We start from the raw sequence: 21,782 nt of genomic DNA, 5'->3' as shown, positions 1-21,782 counted from the left end.
ACACACACTCATAGGCATGCTAACTCTCACAGCCTTATTCACGGACAGCAAACTGCTCTTACACAACATAAAAATCCACTGCACACACACACACAGTATGGGATCTGTGAGTCATTTTCAGTGGAAGCTGTCCCATTGACATCAACTTTATGGCTGTGTGAGTAACAGACATTTCACTATCTGTGGTAGTAAAACAGAAAGAGAGAGCAACACTTATCCTTATGCGTGTTGTTATGAAGACGATGCCACTCTGTTCATTACCGACATCTGGAAACAGGAGGGAACAGCTGGGCTCTGTCTAAAGGAAGAAAAATAAACCCACCTTTCAGCATTGCTGTTATATACTGAGACAATAGTTTTATTTGCACAAAAAACCCAATGTCTAAAAATGACAAGTAGTGGTTTTAAGGAAGGGTTAGACTGACTCTGTGCTGCACTCGCTTATTTCTTTGGCTGGGACCATACAGTGACTTCCTGTCTGGTGCATAACTCTCCATGAAACCACAAATTGTTGTTTTTACACTCAATGTAGGTTTTACACTTTTGTTTGGATAAAAAAAAAAAAAACTAAATATAAATGTGTTAATTAGAGGTGCTGGCAGGCGGGTTTCTCTTTTTTCTTTTTCCTCTTCAGCTGTTTTCCCCTTGTTTCCAATCTTTATGCAAGAGCTCAGCCAACGGTCTCCCCTGACTGCACTTTCATATTTTAACAGACAGACATGGGAACGTTATTGATGATGCTCTCATCTAGCTTTTGGCAGGGATTGTAAAATATGAGCATTTCCCAAAAATGTCCAACTATATTCTTTGAATGATTCACGGCAGAGGAGCAAAGACAATGTAGCGTTTCATTTCACGACAGGGTGTGTTAAACTCATCAACTTGGTTTCTTCAGCTCTCTTTGGGATTGATTTGAGGCCAGCTGCTCGGGGAGCCAATGGTCTAGTTTTCACAATGAGCCTAATTTAATCCAGGTCTGGTTGATCATGTTTAATACTGGTAACACACAGACCTACAGCAACATAGGCTATATTTTATAATAGGAACATCAAAAGTATACATACACATATTGAATTAATGGCAGTGATTTATAACTTTAATGCTAAATGTGCAAATAAATTAAATACACAACAGTACACAGATGGTGATTATGCTCAGGATAAAACTATGTGAGGCATGAAGTGGCCTCCACCCTGCGTCAAGTTATTATAATGGATGGAATCTAACCGGAAGTATAGCAACGGTGCGTACAAAATAAAAGCCCGGAATTCCTCTTATGTAGGAAAATTAACTTCTAGAAATCTAAGAGACGCGACAATATACGATTCTTGAGGTAGCGATTATATTATGAAAATGCATGTTTTAAAAATAAAAAAAAATACATGTTATTATTATTGTTATTTGGTGTTTATTAGATCTATTTTCTTAAACCATTTCTGCGCGGATGTGGTGATGTGAAGCTTGTTGTGATTCTCAACAGCTTGACCCCAGTCACCTTTTCTTGATCCCGGCGCTGCAGCCAATCAGCGGCAGTCGGGGACACATGAACGGTGATAATATCCACGGAACAGGCTGCGGGGCTGGAGGAACAAAGAAAGCCGCCCGTTGCCTCTAAACGCCTCTCTTTCCTTTTTTTTTTTATTGTTTTAAATTTCACTTCGTCAATGCAGATTCATGTCGACTTTGTAAAGAAAAGGAGTGCTTCGCTTCTGCCTCCTCTCCCTCCGCAAGAGACGCACACAAGTCCGACTGGTGTTGGGTTTGTTTTTTTTCTAACTGGGGAAAGAGGAAACTTGGCGTCGTGAGAGGTTTTTCTCTCTCTTGAGGTTGCCTTTTCTCGAAAGCTTTTACCTTTGGATAAACTGTCCACGAAGGTAAGTTTTTCTACCTTTTCTTACCTTTTTTAACTCTTTCATGTGTGTGTGATACGGCGTCGATAATTAGCTACTGTGAACGCACTGTGGGTGTTTTTCTACTGTCGCTTTGTTTTTTATGTATTTATTGTTTTCCACAAGAAGCAGGTAACTCCAGCCTGAAACTTTCCCCTGCTGTTTTCAGAGGCAACCGATGCGTTGCCTTCACAGTCCGTCCGGAGAACGGAGCGTTTCCCCCCTCCGAAACTCCTACATAATAATGTGTCGTTTTAGTAAACAATTCCTCCTTAACAAACAGACACCGGTTGGACAACTAAACCTAAGATATATTTTACTTCTTCGTAACCCACTTACAAATTCGGCAATATTCTATCAAAGCAAATGTGTTGTTTTTATATATTTTATTAAAAAACCATAAAAACTTGTTGAATTGTCCGGGCACGCACTGAACTAATCAGCTCAGGCTTGTGCTGCAGCAGTACAAGGCAGAGCCGTTCACATGAGGCAACGTCTGCTGTTGCAAACCACATAGCTCTGCCTCTGTGTTTGTGTGTGTTTCTCTTTAAAGAAACAGTTTTATGTATGTCTCATTCACGCTCAAATCAAACGATAGTTTCAGTTCTCGTTGCATCTTGCTAAATTTTCCTGTGCAAGAGCAGGATTACGTCGTGGTAATCTCGCTGCCAGTCTTTGTAGTTGCTCAAATACTTGTGCACCATACCTGTGCAGTTTTGAACTAGGCTACAGTGTTTGTGTGTGTGCGTGTTTTTTTTTTTTTTCAAGGTTTGCTTTGACTAAGCAAAAGCTGACATGACTCCAGGTGAGCAAACAGCAGCAGCAGTCTCCTAGAAGCTGCTGCAGAGGAAGAAACTCCACTATTTGAGTCCATTCAGTGCCCATTTGATGCGGAGTTTGCCTGCTATTGAAAGGCTAAATGCTTCTTTGCCTGTAGCCGCACCATCTGCTTTGCCCTCCTGGGCATTGGCAGGCTACTGTCCAGATCAAGTGTGATGAGAGATTCGTGTGGGTGGGCCACAGCAGATGGTGAGATGGGAGATGCAGGACTGGCTGATCATAGAGAGATAGATAGATAGATAGATACTAGATAGTTGGTATAGCTCCTGCTGACAGTTGCGATGGTTGATTTGTTTAGTATGGTAAGCAAAATATTCAATTAGCACTTTCCCCTGATGACTTCAGCATCATCATAGTGCGTATTACAAATGCCTTGAGTTCATTAACTTCCCTCTTGCCACTGAAAGTCAATTCATATGCATTCAACATTGAGAAACTACTGACCCCTGCACTCAATTTCTCACCATCTGGGGTTTGACCCTGTGACCACGGTGACATGGCTTGACCACCCACGTCACCAGTGGGTGACACAGAAAGCTCCAGACGTGCCCAGGTTCACAGTAACCGTGGAGTTCATGTTTATTCCACCCGGCGTCTACCAGGAAGCAAATAAAAGGCCACTGATTATCAGAGCTTTGACGTTATCTGACCTTTCGCATTGTTTACAGTGGCCGGCGACCCTAACCATTGATGTGTTTTTGGTTTTTGTGCACGTGCATTGTGTGAGAGGTGTGGACATAAACTGTACTTAAGCAAAATGGGTCGACTTATGTTTCGGTTTCCTGCAGTAAATCACCCACAGTGAAGTCAGGCATTGTTCTTGTTTCTGTGCTTCCTAGGAATTAAGAACCACTTGATATTCTCATTTCTCTTTTATGTTAAGAAAATTACCCTAGTCCAGTTTGTTTTTTTGTGTCGTGTTGTTGGTGAAATGAACAAACAAACCCACCAGTTCAGATTTAGTGTAGCATATAGTATATTTGAGTATTGTGGTTGAAGGGACATGTTTTATGTTGATTTATGTGTCCATTTTTCGCCGTATCACTGTTTACCTTCAGGAAAACTAAGTAGCACAGGTGGACAGCAGCAGTTTACATTTTGAAATGTGTTTGTTATATAAAAACCCTCATAAATCAGTCAGGTTGGTGATATCAGTTGATTTATGCGCTTTAGACATATATTGGTGTCTGTAAATAAAAATTTAGGACTAGCCGAGAGGTCCATCAGAGAAAACTGACAAGTTTATTATGCAAATGTAAAACTATCCACTCGGTACATTTAAAAGGATCAATAACAAGACTGTGCAAGTGTTTTTAACTGCCAAATATCAATATCCAAATCAGTCTCTGCTATATCCAGTGTCAGTCAAGCTGTAACACTCCACTCCACTCGTACCAAGCAAAGAGGAACATTAAGAAGCTCTAAGCCCATTTCCTTTAGCATCTTCTCCACTTTTCTCTTCTTGGAAATCTTATTTCTCTTAATAGAAAGTGACTGCAAGTTGTCATACAGGCTCCTCAGTAGTGTAATTGTCAGTGGGGCTGATTTAACACATCTCTTCTGCCTAAGTCCCCCCCGCCGCTGCTGCTGCTGCTGCCGCTGCCTCATGAGACTCGACACGTGAAATACGAGCGTACGAGGCAAGAACAATAATGACTTTTACATCAGGTAGAAAATGGCCCATTGTCTTGGAGATTAACATTCATCACCCACAGGCCGGGCCGGGCCGGGCTGAGCTGGCAATGAGTCGGCTGGAGCAACCTGACGGAGTAGCAGCCGTGCACGTTGTGGCAAATGGATGACGACGACTATTACGCCGAGGACTGTCGGGTAATTTGTTGAATTCATGCTGATGAATGAGGTGGGAAACAGTCGCCGTCCCTCATGTGTCAAGTGGCAAATCAGCTCTAATGATGACAGCCGAGGGTTACACCCAGGTAACGACGACTCGCTCTCCTCAGGCTCCTGCTGCTCCCATTAACTCAGTCCAAAAAAACATTGATCATGAAAATAAGCTCCCAGCATGCTTTTCTGCATCTGTCGCCCAGAATGTGGCTGTGAGATTGAACATTAACAACACTTGTGTGAAGTTTTTACCACCATAAAAAACTAAGATAAATGAGCTGCTCTCTGTTGATCCCAGAATCTGACTTGCACTTTAATTTAAGGCGGTCCATATTTTTCTCTTTTTGTTGTTTGCAGACTCAAAGATTCGGTTGAAGAGAGTTAACCTTTTCCCCGAGGTCGTGGCATTTCAGCGAGGACAGCTTTTCACAAACAACTTGTAGCGCTGCATCTTATTCATACAGAGGAGAACACAGGCTTTGCACTGGGGTTTGATCACATAGTTCTTTTTTTTTTGCCTTTGTAGCTATGAAAATATGTGATTTTTTTTTTTCATTTGCTTAATCCTTATCATTTCAATTTGGTTATTTGCCGTATAAAAGATAAACAACTGCACTTAAAGTCACTTATGCAACAGCTGCGTGACACCGGGAGATGTTCTCAACTTTAATATTACCTGTCAGGTCTGCACTCAATGGTTATCTCTGGGAATGTTAGACAATTGTCCACCTTGTCCACAGTCTGCCCAGTCACACACAGTCTAGCACACACACATACACACACACTGTCAGAGCGGAGGCTGTTTCAGCACAGGGGCACTGATGCTGACTCAGGAGAATGCTAATGTTGTGAAATCCCATTAAATGCAATCCGGTGCTGAGCAGGGCCACGCCTGGGTTTTTACGGGACAGCAGGACATTTTAGAAAAAAAAGGCCGGCGGTGCCCTTGTGTTTTTCACTCTGTAATAGACTCTAATCAGCCGAGTGGCTCACACTAAACTGAATTGCTCTTTAAAGTGTGTGGCAGCTCATGTTGTTGAGCTTGACGATCGTTTGAATGATTTTTTTTGTGTGTGTATGTGTTTGAGAGCATTTGGCAGCTGCAGTAAATCCTGCAGAGTTTTTTCACCTCATTGCGTGCGGCACTGTTGTGTGAGGAGAAACGAAGCAAAAAAAAAAATTATCTGGTTGTTATCTAATTGTTCTCCTCGCTGCCTTTTGTCTTTGATGAGGTTAATTGAACAGCGGGAACTGCATGCAAAGCAGCACCACGGCCCGTCGGGTTCCTCTGCGAGGTCACGCGCGGGTCATTTTCTCCTCAGGAGGGGGGATCTCGGGGTCAGACGGTATTAACGGCCCACACTGTCAGCAGTTTGTCTGATGGCTGCGCAGTGCCACTGGCTTCAGACTGTCAGTATTGATTAGTCAGGACGAGGAAACCCTTTTCTCAGCACTAGGGTCTCTGTAACACATGGTTTCCTCCTCTCCTCCTCCTGTAGGTACGAGGAGCGGTGGTTACTGCTGGATGAGTGATGGGTGCTGAAGTGATGGGTTCTTTCTCACCCTGCTCTTCATGCAGATGACTGATGTTCCCGGTAGCAGAGTAAAGAGAGAGAGAGAGTTACAGGGATGCGCCGCAAGTTACTGCCGCTGTTTATCTCTGGTATCTGAGGAGGATGTGGTGTTAAAGCGGTCCCTCCTGGAAAAAGAAAAGAAAAAAAAATCTTCCACCCACATGCTTCTATACTGGTACACCGAGTCTCTGCATTGTGTGCTGCATTTAGCAACAACCCTCTTATGAAAGGAGTCAATGAAAGGAGTGGTTTAGAGTACTGACAATGAAGCAGTGTGATGTTAATGAGAAGTGAGGGAACACAGAGTCACATTATAAGCACATAAACGAGACAGATTCCTCAGTATAACATGATATTATAGCAGAACGTGCAGGGACAACAGTAGAGCTGCAATTGAGATGCCTCTCTAATGTCGACCACATGCATACGTGTCTCTGCAGCAGCAACAACACACTGCAGCGCCCTTACACTTAAAAGTTGTTTTGGCTGCGAGATGAAGCCTTCGCAGATGTGCAGACAACCTTTACACGACGACACAGATCCTCCCGGCCGTGCAGATTCCTGAAGGAAACGGTCCTGAGATAAGAGACGAAAGAGAGAGGGAGAGAGTGACTCATAACAGGAGATGCAGGGACTGAGGAGATGGGTAGAAAACGGCGGGGAGTGATCAATAGCTGGTGGAAGACAAGGGGTTGCCAGTCAACGATGTCTCTCTAATAGAGTCTCCAGCTCTCAGACGTTTGGTTAATTAATGTTTTGAGTGCTTTGTGTAACTGAAGCCGTTGTCCCGAGCTATTAACGAGCACAGATAAGATGCGTAGTCATTGGGAAAACGGCACAACGCCATTGATATCTGTTGGGAAGTCAGAAAGGTCGTCATTTAGATTTGCTGTAATTTCTATTTATAAAGCTGAAATCATCCATCATTTGCTGTTATGTATACTTTCCCCCCTTATTTATCCAGTTTTAATTGAACTCTTTGGTTTGCAGGTTTTCTGAATTGTGTCTCCGTTCCTTTTGGAAAAACTCTTTTTGGTGTTTTTTGTTTTTTTTTGTCCCGAGGCTCTGAAGATAATCTTTTAAAAGCTTCGGCAGTATTCAGCTGCATTTAAAAAAGGAAAGGTTAAATCTGACCTGGAAGCAGGAAGTTTCCTCTTTAATGTTTAAAACCAGACATCCTCCCCCGCTATCTCTCTCACCCTCACCCGCCCGCCTTTTTTCCTCCTCCTCCCACGGTGCGCCCACTCCTCGTCCTCGTCTGTGTTCCTGCTGCCACAACAATGTGCCATGCAAAACAGTGTACCCGAGCCGCCGGGTCACCGCGAGGCCAGAGTCCGCACACACGACTGCAGATCATCCTTTACCTCTCGTGACCTCTTTTGCAGCGGCGTGTGTGTATGTGAGTGTGTGTGTTGCAGACAGTCATACATGGCTGCTGGCTGTCATTGTTGTGAATCAGGATAACAGGAGCACAGCATGCAGTCAACAAATACACTGAAGCAGCTAGGCTCAGGAGAAGCTTGCTTTGCCTTTTGTAATACAGTAAATCATTGTTTCAGCCTCTTTTGGCTTGTATGTGATTAACTCTGTCATCGAATTCAGCGAAAAGGAACTCGTAATGTGAAAAATATTGTGGAACAGGCATAAACGCCCTGTCTGAAATTTGCTGTAGATAATAAATGCACAAAGAGTTCTTTGTCTTGTGAGCACAGAGCCTCCTGTAAACAGCCTCTGCACAGGATTAGCAGGAAGTAAAAACTGAGCAAATCCTACACTTTTTTTGTTTTTTTAAAGTGGGAAACCCAGAGTGTTGAACCATCCTGATCCACACGTCTTCTAACACACACGCCCCGACCTCTGGTTTTCCATCGTCCCATGAGCTCAGCCGTTGTTGAGCTACGCTACACTGACATGAATAATTGAGTTGTCCTATGTACTCCAGCGAAATCCTATTGCTCCACTGACGTTCAGCGGCTTTGTTGCCCGCTGGGTTCCCGCTGTAAGATGTCAGGATCTTTGTTCACAGCGGTGGGATGTGGGATCCATCTAAAGGACCCTCACCAGCTTTCCTGTTTCTTTGTTCCTTCCCTCCCCGAGGAGTTCAAGGTCTGTCAGAGTCAGAGAGGTGGTGCGCATGTGACGTAAAAACATATACCACAATAATAATGTCTTTATTAGTTCAAGTGATGACTGGCAGGTTTATTGCGCTGAGATTGTGATAAGTTTGCTGTGCCTTAGCCAACCACCGCCCATGGCTCTGAGTTCTCCTGAGGTCACGACGAAGTGTCTCCGCCGTGTTTGGATGGAAGAGGTGAGATCAAAGCCGCGCCAAAACAGAACCGACACTTTTCACAACACTGCACCCCGCCCTACTTCCTCTATCTCCTCTCTAAATCTTGTTTAGCTTTTTCCTTTTTAAGTGGAACCCAGTCGAGCGTTTGAGCAACGGCAACCCATTAATTACCCGAGTTCATTCACACCATGTTTGACTGTAGCTAATGAGTCATTTTCTCAGGGGTAGATGAGGCCACGCGCTCCGCCGTGGCACGTTGAGATAATTCAGCCCGCTAAAGTGACATGACACGTTTGATCAGCGAACATGCCTCGCAGTTAAGCTCCATGTCATCAGAACCGTCCTGTGGCCTACATGCAGAGGGTGTCAAGTCAGTTTTCAGCATATCCAGTTGCTGTTGAAGGAATAAATCAAGGAATGACGCATTTTCTGTCCTTTAAATGGCATTTTTTGTTTATTTTTTGGAGGATGCAGTGAGCCGGTGATTTGGTTCCTCAAATGAAAAAAAGTTGGACTCTTAATTGGCACGGCGTCCCGGAGTTCTGGGAAGAAGAAGAAGACGAACTGGAAGTCTTTTAATTTGCATCACCATAATAACCCTAATGCACTGATTTTGCATGGAAATGTGACCAGCGCTAAAGATAGGCATCGGCAGCAGCAGGGGAAGAGAGACGGATCAAGAACAAACTGACGCCACCCACCAGCTCTGTGGGATCGCACCGGGACGTTATTGACAGTTTTTATGGAAATGGCTGCTCGTCTCCCTCATCGCAGCCTTGTTTACAAGCTGTCAGCTGAAGTCTTTATTCTTCAAAATTAATGACCGCTGCTACTGCTGCCGCCACTTCAGCACATGCGCACACATAGTATATACAAACCGTCTGGAAAGCGATTGGTCGCTTTAGAATGTCTTTGGATTGAAACCGGGTCGGAGGAAGAGAAAGGTAGATGAGGCAGAAAGGATCGAGGGCCATAGTCTCCCAGGGGCCTTCTCCTGATAAATGGCTTGCCCCTTCTTCCCTCTAACCATCATTAAAAATGTCAAATCATTAAGAGCTGCAGTTTTTCATAATCCTCCCTTCCTCCATCACTGATGCTACATTTTCTGCCAGCTCAGCTTAGCCGGCCTCTTTTCTCCGTCTTGTTGAGCATGGTAAACTGCACTCCCAAGTGCTTGCGAGCTAAATGAGAATCGTACCTCGGGTGCTGCGAGGCGATTGTCCTTTTTTTTTGTTATCAGCCGGTGATAAAAATGGAGGAGGACAAAGGAGAGCTGTATCGGCGGCACAGCAGACGCCAATAAACAACTGTGCACTGGTCCAAAGATGCCCGTGGAGTCGGGGTTGAGGCCCCTGAATCAGAGCAGTGTGTTCCTAGTGGGGAAAGAGAGCGCTAGGACTGAATAATGCTCCATACAATGCGTTGTCCACATCGCAGGGCAGCACTGGTTATAGCTGTTCCCACAGAGGGTGGAGGCTGATCACTGGAGAGCGATACTGTTCAACATCTGACCAACCGTCAGATACCACTCTTCCTGTTTTCAGTGCTAGTTCAAAGCCAGAGTTTGACTTGACACCCGTTATTTGCCGGTTCTTCAAAACTGGTTCCAGACAAGCACCAACTCTTTGCTGGTCTAGAGCCAGGAACAGATTACGCGGGGGCGGGGTTACCTGACCAACAGGACCAGCACTTCATTTCACTTCATTTATTTGTTTATTTGCAAGGGACTCAAATAGCATCAGCTTCTGGCCGGGGACCCCCTTTGCAAACCCACTGAGTTTTGAACAGTTAGCAGTTAATGGTCATGATGTCATGAATAATAATTTGTCTGGCAGGCAATTTTATTTATTTATTTTTATTTTGTTATTTGCATTTGTCCTCGTCTTCCCGCCAATTTGCTGAGGACCCCCTAGTACCGGCGGCCACCCTCACTTTGAAAACCACTGTTTTAAGCTGTCTCTTAGATGAAATGTGGGTTGTGCTCTCACTTATTCCCATATTATATCCTTTCACTTTTATCCATATACATCAACGTTATCAATAACTTATTGTTTTTGTTTAACTGCCCTGTAATCGATGCAGGCACATTTGAAGCCAAGTAACCGAGCTACAGGCTGTGGGTTAAACATCTCTCTGTCAAAATGCAGTCGTCATTCGCTGCAAATACGATGAAGATGGCTTCCTTTACTTTTTTTTTGGGCTGGGTTCTAAGCTAGTCATACAGACTGGGTCCAGGCTTCAACACCATGGGTCGGACTGGGTTTTAATTTTCAGGCCCGATGAGAACTCTAAGACAGGAGCAGCGTGGCTCTGACTCGGCTCCTTGCCAGTGGAAAAGCAAACTGGTTCTTTGGAGGCACGTGAGTTGAACCAGCCCAACACGGGCACCAGCACCAGCACCGAACCAGCACCAGGTTCTTTTTAGTGGAAAAGGGGCATCAGTCACAGGTTGTGACGTACAGGCTGCATAGTGCTGACTTAACATGACGCATGCCGGGCCTCGAACAATGAATCCCAGTTAGAAGCGCTTCCTGACTTTGGGCACGTCGTCACATGACCCATAAACCTCACAGGAGCGAGGTGGCTGCAGTTTTATCTGGATCAGGCGCTCCTCCCCTGCAGCTGGGGATCACCTCTGTGTTGATGAAGCCTTTGCCCTAATTAGCTTAAAGCTTCAATGACACGCATGTACAGTATATTTTTCTTAAGAACTTCAGATCCGTTATCTGCTGCGGTCGTCTCAACCAGAGCGGATGCAATTTACTTTAATCTCCTCCTCCCTCTGGCAGCTCGTTTCTAACATATGGGTGCCAACACCATGGTCTTTAATTTACATTAAAGTATCTGTGAAAACAGTTTAGTCCAGGAGTTTGTCATAAAAGGCTCACTACACTAAAGCTGTAACTAACTCTGAGCTGAGATTTGCCCACTGAGTTTTGTGTTAAACGTTCTTCATGTGGGTTCTTCAAAGATAAAAACGGTGTGATGTAATTACCTGTCTGCCTGGTTTATTTGTGGCCCATCAGATCACAGGTGAAAAACTTTAATATAATGAAACCACAGTAAATGGAAAAAGCTTTATTTATTTATTTTTCCTCCAAATACTCTTAAATGCTCAGATTCAGGTTGCTCAGCAACACAGTTGACTCACAGCGTGGCTCTTACTATGAACCCTGAGAATAAACCATCCTATTTACTAATCATCCTACATTAATATGGAGGAGGCTGCTCCTCCCAAAACAGATGTAGGCCACAGCAATACCTCATACTCACTCCAGCTTTGAGCCAATAAGCATTTCTGTTTTTCTCCTTTAAAAGGTAGACTCAGGTTATGAGTGGGGTGTTGCTTTTAATGGCATAACACAGTGATATAATGCACTCGCCACCAAGAATAAGGAATGCTACAAATATATACCCTACATACCATATTCTGCAAAGATCTCTTAAATATTCAAACACTTGTGACAGATATGTATTGGGTGCGGAACATTTTATTGTTTAATACTAAATAACTTTTATTATTCCAGATGGCCTCAGCGCAGCAGAGCAGTAAACTCTTGGAAAAATGTAAATAAAATAAATAAAAACAACTACAAAAGGTTGAATGAATAATGGCACACTTTGTTTTCAGTCCCACAGAGCTGTGTGAAGAAAACTAATAGAAACGAGAGCGATAAACTTTATTTTTCTCCAGTGGCTCAACCAATGAAAGGATGTTGTTTCTATATTAAAGGGATAGTTCAACATTTTGGCAAATTGGCCCATTGCCATAATCCCTATAGTTTTAGGAGTAGGTTTGTTACCTTTAATTGTCGGTGTAAGCTATTTTTAGAACGGCGGAGCAGAACCGCGAGCTGCAGAGTTACACTGCGGAGGCCAATGGGATTTGTTGGTTTCCCTCATCAAAGTCATCAAATACACAATCCAACAACTCAAAACGCTCTGGTGGAAAAGTTGTGACCTGCACATTCACCACGCTATGAAATAATAACAGAACGTTACGAGGCGGCAGTTTTCGAGGCAAATGCAGAGACTGCTTGCCGGAAAACTGCCCCCGGTCCACCAGAGCGTTTTGGAGTTGTTGAATTGTGTATTTGATGACTTTGATGAGGGAAACCAAGAAATCCCATTAGCCTCCGTAGCGTAGCTCTGAGCAGCTCGCGGCTCTGCTCCGCCGTTCTAAAAATAGCTTGCACTGACAATTAAAGGTAACAAACCTACTGCTATGACTATAGGGATTATGGCAATGGGCCAATTTGCCAAAATGTTGAACTATCCCTTTAAACTCAGACAGTTTGCAGACCACCTGCAAAAGTTTAAAGGCACAAAAAGTCTCACAATGACACTGATATGTCTGAGAAATTAGCCAATCAATCAGTTGGGCCCCTTATAGATTATATATGTGTTGTTTAATGTAAAGGAAACTTCTGTGGCTGCTTCCTCCTGTGGTCATCCGTTTGTCCGTCCTCCCGATCACCTTGACTTTAGTTTCCACGGCGTCTCAGTGCAGCAGCTCGCCGCCTGTCACTGTGTGTGTGTGGGCAGAGTGGGAGGAAACGGGCGGCGACGGTCAGGCACTGCAGCAAAAGGCTCCTGTGTCCGACATGTAAGCCATCCTGCTGGCTCGTTAGACCACACACTATCACGGCCTAGATCAGCTGGTGCTTGCGCGTGTGTATGTGTGTGCGGCGTGCAAGTGTACAGTATGTATGTTTTTTTCTAAAGAGCTGATTATTTGGTGGAAACACAACACGTCCTGCTGCTCCCACGTCTAATTCAGTGGCTCGTCTAGTAAAAGCAGCTTCACTTGCATCTTATTTCAAAAAGCTCCTATTCTCTCTTCTTTAAAAAAAAATCTATAGTTTGTTACCACGGTAACACACTCCTCTGGGATTATAGACACGCCTTTTATATGCTTGCATTAGCTTTCAAGATCAGCTTTGGGTTTTTTCCCCTCACTGATCCACTTTATGTTTTGAAGTTTTCATTAGCAGATCAATTGATGAATTGTAACTTGTTCTTCTTTTTATTACAAGGTGAAGTTTCCTAATGAACTCGATCCCTCTGGGGGAGTTTGTTCTCTTAAGAGAAGAGGAGCTGCTGCTCCGCTTCATTTAATCAGCGTGAGAATCCACAAGGCCCCATTGATTCATGCTGATTCATTTTACAACTCTGGTTCTGTCCAAACCCGCCCTGCACCAGTCCAGCTCTGCGCTCATTGCCAAACATTCCCCCATTGCTCATTTGAATGCATAATTATCAAGTCTTAGTAAATGCTATATTGCCAAAGTGTGCATGTGTGTAAAAAGGAGTGAAAGGAGGAACTTGGGGGTGGCAGTTCATATTAATCAGAGATGATGTCTCACTGACTACATTTACAGCTCAGCAAAAACAGTTAACTAATTCCTTTTTTAATCACTTGATGTGATAAAAGAAATGTGTTTTTTACACTCTCTGTCGGGGGGTTTAGGAGTAATTTAATCTCTTACATGTGTGTAACGCGGACTAATTGCTGCTGTGTCTTCAGGATCTTCACTTAATCAGGGAGGCAAGCTGCATTTTGTGGGTTTTACTAAACAGATGGAGGTTGACGTGAGTAAAAGTAGAGCCTGGACCAGGGGAAGTAATGAAGCTGCAGCACGGCTGACCCCCATCTGTCATCCAGCTCCCATTAGGAGCCAGTAATTGATTAACATTTGCACCTTTTACTTTGAAGCCTTCATTCATATCGCTGTGACTAAGCACCCGACTGTGCTGCTTTTTCTTCCCTTTTTTAAGAAAATGATCCGGTGCATGTACACCAGGGCCATGTGCAAGTGGTTTTAAACAGGAAGCAGACTGGAAACTCTACAGGTGGTTGGCTGCAGATGATGCTACGAATGAAGAACAGCACCTCACCAATTTATGATTTTAATCAATATTTTTTCCTTTGTAAAAACAAAATACAAAAACCCAAAGGAATCATTTACAAAGGTTTAAGGCTCAGTAGCTCGACTGTCTTCAACATGTGGATGAACTCCGGCTTTGTACAGCACCACTGCATCTGTAATGTCTTTTCACCAGGACCTCTTCTTCTCATATTGGACACTATATGGGGGGAAATAACTATTATTGTAATGTTAGCTGGTAGCCAGGAGTAGCTTCATGTCTGCTGCTGCACCACAGCTGTTGTCTCTGTTTGAGATACAGGAGTAAATGATCTATTCTGTGCTGCTGCTGCTTTTAGTCAGCCAGACTTTTTTGATCGCGATCGGACACTAAAAACCAGACGAACCGCTTCCAGACAACGCTGATGTCTTCGCTTTTATTGGCGCATGCTGCCATGTTGATGTTTCAGCTGTGTCTGAGGAGAGAAATTTTCAGGGAAGCAGTTGTGTCAATAAACTTTAGTCGCCGTCACCGAGGTTTGAATTTCTACGTCGTTTCTAGAGGTCTAAAAAACTAAAATGTAGCCAATGAAAGACCAAGTTGAAAATGTGTGTTTGTATGTGTGTGTTTATGCTATTATGTGAGTGATCGTTGCTTCAGTCATGGAGCTCAAATATTTGTCGCATGTGTGTTTACCCTCGGCCCGATCGTCCGACTTCGGCTGCCAATAACGGGCACGGGACCCTGGTGGCGTTTTTAATGTTTGAAGAGTCGCCGTCGCCTTAAAATTTGATGAACATTAAGATTGCAGAGTCTCATGAATATTCAGGAGAGCAGAGGTCTCCCCTCTCCTCCCAGCTTCTTCCTCTAGTTCCTCCTTATCTCATCTCCCTTTGTCACCATCTCCTCCATTTTATTTTTTATTTTTGGAGGTTCTTCATCTTGGCCTGAATTTGAACTGGACCCAAACAAACAGAGGGCTCCTCAGGAGAATGCTGCAGCGCCACTTTGCATGTATAATGCAAAACATTATGTCACAGCGTTGCCTCTAATTGTGCTGTTGGAGCTCATTAACCATCCCTGGCAGTTACTGTATATCAGTTAGATTATCAGCAGCACCTCTTCCTCGGCTGCTGGAAACAGAGAGGTGTGTAGCGACCCGTGAGGCGAATGACGTGTGTGTGTGTACGTGTGTGTGTGTGTGATCTGGTTTAATAATACAACGCTCTTCTCATGTGTCTCCGCCTCGGCCTGATCAAACCTCCGCTGCCTCTCTCAACAGGAAGTGACCAGGGCTTTGACGCGTGGCGACCCGTCGACCCGGCAGAGATGCTCTCTTCTCCAGACGCCTGCACTCAGATGGATTAAGAGGTGAGTTCACGCACCCAGCTGCGCCCGTCCGCCTTCATTACACACTCCAGCAGGGATGCTCTCCAGCTACGTCCAGGCTTCCTGAGCTCGTCAAAGCTGTGCATTGTGGGAAATGATATCAGTGGTGATGGAAGCAAAAGAAAGTGAAGCCCCTCCTCCTCCTCCATCATTGATGTGAGGACAGACCGACTGATTTCTGATGATGTACCACACAGACTGAAACCCGTGTGCTGCGGAAACCCGATCGGACCGGTTTCCTGTTACCTGTAGGCGCGGGGAAACCGATCCGAGCCGGCCGCTTAATATTTCAACAGGTGCTAAAAAATAAAGCAGCTGGTATGTAGTGCAGGTTGAGGGAGTTTCAACCACTTTAAAAACTGCTGTCCAACAACCTGACCCAGGTGCAGGCTGCCACCCCACGTGTGAGAAATAAAGCTAAAGAATCAAATCATCAAAACCTAGAAACTAAATAATAATAAAAAAAAGTTGCAGAAAATATATCATAACTTTAAAACAAATGCCGTCATTAGTTCTGACTCTGGTCTCCGGCACCAGGATGATTAAAGCGTTTTTAGTTGGAGGCTAATTATCATTGTAAATAATGCAAACCACCTCAAAGCACCACACAACAAAACCACCAGACCAAAGTTGCCACGGCTTCATTTGAACCACACAGAGGTGACCGACGAGTCCCGCGGCTGCAAACTGTTTGTTAGACCCAGATGAAGGTTTTTTTTTATTGAATTATTTTCTATAACAAGGTGATCTCAACCCAACACGTACCCCGACAGAAACTTTGTGCTGAGAGAATAACAAAACACAACCGCCGTGACACGGAAGAGCGACTACACACACACTACATGTCACATGCGGCAAATCAATTCAACACAACAGCCCCTGTGTTTGACAAAAGGGAAAAGAATAAACGCGGCTCGTTGTGATGCAATCCAACGCAACAGTCCGTTGTTGTTTTTTTCCCCAAGATAAATATTATATCGCCTAGATCAGAAAGAAAGACATGTTTTTCCTTGTGGAAGCATCGGATGTCCTCTAAGAAAGGAGCTCCTCTGTGGGGGTTGTTGGGCCTGTGGCACAGTGGACAACAGGCAGGGAACAGTCATTCATTATATATGACTAACATGTGCACATATACATGGTCAGCTTTGGATTTTTATTTGTTTTTCAACCGTTTCTGTGGCTCTGTGGTAAATTCCGAGGCTGTAATCCATGTCAGGTTGGTTTTATTACGTTTATTTTATCATAAACATAAATGCAGCCCAGCCTCAAGTGAATATACTGTATATATAGTGTTAAAGTATAGGAGGGAATAAATGCATAAGTAAAGTCGCAGCGTCAACAGAAACGGAGCCTCTTTTTTTTTTTTATCCAGGAGATTTTCCCTGTGCGGTGATTTGCTTTTTGTGTCGTCGTTCCTGGAGCCGAGGCCAACTCGGCTGTGCAGCAGCAACAACAGGTCTTGTCTGTGCGAGCTCGCTCTGTGAATGTGGCAGCAGCAGCAATACTACTGGAATTTCCCCCGCTACCGAGACGGGCTGGGTGGGCGGTTCAGTCAAGGTGAACTCGCTGACCCCCGTTACCCCGGCCGTCTCCTTTAATTGACTGCAGCAACACAGCGGAGGCGGCGGATCTCGGAAAACATCACGGTAACCAGAGGAGTTACAGTTACAGCAGCGGTGGTGGTGGTGGTGGTGGTGGAGTTTGTTGGATGTTTGCTGTCAAACAATGGCCAGGCTTTTTTGTGGCTTTGTACAGCTCAGCTTGGAGTGTGTGTGTGTGTGTGTGCAGCCTATTTTCTAATCACATCAGTGTGGTCGGGGTCGTGTTTATGAAAGCAAAACAGAGATGCAGGTTTGGTGCTGAAGAGACAAGCAGCTTGGCCCGCTGTCAGCCCACAGCCACGTCCAGACAGTCGAGGTCATGACTGTGTGCTCTGATGGCAGTGACCAGAAGATCTGTGATTAAATGGTCCATAAAGCCTTCTATGTGAGTGAAACTGGTCATTTTCATCATTTAGGAGTTGTGTTTGAGGAGTAAATTAATAGTTTGGCCCATAAAACAATGGTGTTCATCAAAATTAAATGTTTTGTCATGACATTTTTGTTTAGATGTAATGAGCCTCACATTTGAGAAACTGAAATCATAATGGCTCCTATTTAATTGAAAAAAAACATTTTCAGTGTTAATGGCCATTTTTGTTTCACATAACAAATCACATCAGTTTCATATTTTCTGAGTCTTTCACCAAACAGTCAGTCTGTTTACATCTTGTTGGCCTGGGCGTCTCTCTAGAAACACAACACAACTTCTGTGTTTGATTGCAGCTCCTGTAGTTCTGCATGCTGGTGGCCATACTGGGATTTCAATTACTTTGCCATTCATTGTGCAGCTTCAGTTTCTGCTGTTGCTCTCCAATGCACTCAACCTGTCTGGTTTAGGGTCAGCAGGCAGGCTGCAGGGGAATCCCAGCATGCATTGCGATTACTGGACAAGTGGCCAAAGAAACGTGAAGCCGTAAAACACCTCAAGGTCTCCAGAATTCAATTCAGCTGCTCGTCATTGGACTGTGAGAAGAAACCTGAGAAAATCCATAGAAACACTCGATACTGATGTGGAAGCGTTTAATTTTTAATAAGTGAATATTGTCAAGTGCTAATTTTTGTTCTGTTTGTAAACAGTTGATGGGGTTTTTTATTATTTATCTATGCACTGAGCATTTACAGAGGAAAAAAATATTGCTTGCTTTTCAGACTGATAGCACTTCACTATGAAAAGATTTCTGTCTCTTCTCCAACACTTGACAGACGTTACTGTGGAGGCAGGTTTACCTTTTATGTCTGTAGTGTTTGAATTGCAGTCGTGTGTGTGTGTGTGTGTGTGTGTGTGTGTGTATGGACAAGAAAAAGACACGGACTCTCATGGAGGGTTTCTCTCCGACACATGGTTGCCAACGGATCCTACTCCTGGGTAAACGGAGACATGGAGACGGCAAACTGCTCCTCATCCTCGGCTGCTGGGTGTGTCTTTGTCTCAGCAGCAGGAAGTCATTTTGACAAATCGCTCTGTTATTGACCGGCTACCTCGGACCGACCGGACTCTTTGATCTGCACACTGTAAAGTCATCCATCTGCTTCATGGGAGACGAAAGGAGGACAGGTTTAATGTTTTTAGATCACAGTGGAGTTCATGCGCTTCATACTGAGGTGTAACAGCCTGGTGTGGGATCATGTTTTATTCCATAGTTAAAGGGATAGTTCAACATTTTGGCAAATTGGCCCATTGCCATAATCCCTATAGTCATAGCAGTAGGTTTGTTACCTTTAATTGTCGGTGCAAGCTATTTTTAGAATGGCGGAGCAGAGCCGTGAGCTGCTCAGACCTACGCTATGGAGGCTAATGGGATGTCTTGGTGTCCCTCATCAAACTCATCAAATACACAATCCAACAGCTCCAAAACGCTCTTGTGGACAAGTTGTGACCTGCACATTCACCACGCTATGAGATAATAACAGAACGTTACGAGACGGAGTTGTTTGTTGGGGTAAATGCAGAGACTGCTTGCCAGAAAACTACCCCAGACGGGAACTGTGGCTGTTTTGCATGAATTTACCTCAAAAACAACTCAGTCTCGCAACGTTCTGTTATTATCTCATAATGTGGTGAATGTGCAGGTCACAACTTGTCCACCAGAGCGTTTTGGAGTTGTTGGATTGTGTATTTGATGAGTTTGATGAGGGAAACCAAGAAATCCCATTAGCTTCCGTAGCGTAGCTTTGAGCAGCTCATGGCTCTGCTCCGCCGTTCTCCGCCTTGTCTTTACTTCTCTGCATTCAGACTCATCTTCATCACCATGCCGCTGTTCTCAGGCCGCATTCTCTAACCTGGGTGCGTCTTTGCAGTCGTCTTACACTCTAGAGTTCTTGGTGTTCTCACAGTGATTTGTATCTATAAACGACAGTGAAAGTGCAATGTAACCACCCACACAAACAAACACACATATATGCATGTGCATCGACTGCACTCTGGGCCCACTCTCTTGTCTGATGCTGGAGGTCATTCAGCTCGTTGCTGCGCTGCTATCGATACACCAGGCCACGTCAAAACAAGGTAGACCCGAGGCAAACAACAGCAGCAGCAGCAGCAGCCACAGCCTGCAGGGGTGGATGGATGTTGTTGAATCTATTATGGATGTCGTGAGTGTGCGTTTTTCTCTTTCTCTTTTTTTGTTGTTGTTGCTGCTTTTGAGTTAATTTGAGAAGTCATACCGAGTTTAACGTCGAGTGAATCCGGCATGCAGCACTTCTGAGGCTGCAGAGCGCGAGGAGAGAGGAATGCTGTTGTGTGTGTCTGTGTGTACTCTGAGGAGGAGGAGGGAGGTAACAAGTGAGAGGAGGGCTTTCTTGTCTCCCAGGGGAGAAAGATGAGAGGGAGAGACGCACGGATACATAGGTAGAGAGCGGGGGATGGTGCCACAGTCAAAGAGATGGAGGAAGGGAAGGAGAGAATGGGTCTGGGTGGGGTACCTTGTCATAATCGAGCTCATCGCGCTGACATCTTATTCTCACACTGCCACGTCGCCCTGCGCAGAAATGACTGCAGCTCAAGCAGCTGAACTTTGCTGAACATTATCTGGCAACCCAACACTATTACATGTTCTCAATCGAACACATGCAAAAGAGTGCATTCAGTGCGGTTTTTTAAATTTCCCATTGATGCCTGGAGCAACTACAGCTGGGTGTTACCACTTGAGTCATGATCAGGTTTAGATGCATTTCAATTAAAACACTAATTATGTTTGGATAGGAAACTGCTCCTCTGAACTGCTGCATTGTTAGAATATAAATATTAACATTACAAAGTAACCCCAGAGCAGTTGCATGAATGCTCGTCTATATTTAATGCCACCAATAGTCCAGATGCACGTCAGGTAGGATAAGTAACGTCGTGCATCAATACGAGCCGAGGCAGAATTTTGTCGTATCAACCGCAGAACAGAGGGAGGAAGGCAGGAAGGGTCAAGTGGAAAAATAGGTGGAACATGAGCTCCTGGTAAATTTAGAAATCACTCCGTCTGCACTTCCACGCGCGGCTCTGGCCTGTTGTCACAATAAACATCCACACAGGTAGTTTAGGAGGAACCTACAGGCTGCAAACCTCACGGCAGAGATCAGAAATGAGAAATGAACTCACGCCATGTTGCGTCTGAACACGGTTTACTCTCGGCGGCGAGCGACAGGACAATCGATGGAGCCACACAAGGTTGATATTTGTCGTGTGAAATGCACATTTATATGTATTTTTCATGCTGAGGCTCCCTGTAAAGCATTAAACCAACCTGCCAACAGTACCACTGCATATGTAAAATATAAAAACTTAACATTTTTATGAATGAAATCATAATAACATTTGCAACAGTAGTTTTTTTCCCCCTCATCTTAAGTGTCTGTTTTTGTAGTGCTAACTCGCTACATGCTAACAAAGAAGCTATTTCAGAAGCAGAGCATCTGGAAGGCGCAGACGCCAGGTCAAAGGTCAACACCAGTATTTTTGACATGATGAATGATGAAGATTTTGACTGACAGGAAAATAGAAAGATGAGGATTTCTTTCCAGTATAGAATATATTTTATAATAATTACAATTCCTCATCTTCCTTCCAGTCTGTTGAAACCCACTGATGTAGATCATCCAGACTAAGACTGTGCAGCTCCTCAACTTGAACTTAATCCTTAATACCTCAGTCAAAAAGAAAAAAAAACCATCACATGGTGGATTTTGGAGTATTTTTACGGTGTCTTTAGCTCGGCCAGGCCCGACGTCCACGCTCCGGCTCAGCAGAGAAGATTAGAAATGAGCTCAAGAGTGACTGAGTGACTGAGTGACCACATTTCTTCCCACCGTTTTCCAGCAGCACTTCAGTCATTCAGTGTCTGTGGAGGAGTGGGTGGTTTCTGCTCAGCTCGGGGAAAGACTCGGAGCGTGCTCCACACTAAGCCCTCCCCCTTTTCCCTTCCTCTCCTTCCCTCCCCTCTCTTCCCTCCTCCTCCCTCCAGCAGCTGTTTTCCAGTCTTAGCTGGGAACCGGA

General features: G+C 44.4%; 1 protein-coding gene across 1 annotated transcript in view; it reads left to right on the top strand.

Annotated features, from left to right (window-relative positions):
* The first annotated feature begins 1,587 nt into the window (after positions 1–1,587).
* The window catches only part of LOC146975736 (SPRY domain-containing SOCS box protein 4-like), a 43,579-nt gene continuing 23,384 nt past the window's right edge, over positions 1,588–21,782 (top strand). The window contains exons 1-2 of the mRNA XM_085794967.1: positions 1,588–1,874; positions 15,592–15,680. The gene's annotated coding sequence lies outside the window, so the exon portion shown is untranslated. The remainder of the gene's footprint in view (positions 1,875–15,591; positions 15,681–21,782) is intronic.

Source organism: Trachurus japonicus, chromosome 13, assembly GCF_045865225.1.
Source record: "Trachurus japonicus isolate A0001 chromosome 13, Traja_1.0".
Lineage (NCBI taxonomy): Eukaryota > Metazoa > Chordata > Actinopteri > Carangiformes > Carangidae > Trachurus > Trachurus japonicus.
Note: the sequence above shows the minus strand (reverse complement) of the source record. Positions and strands in the feature narration are given on the sequence as shown.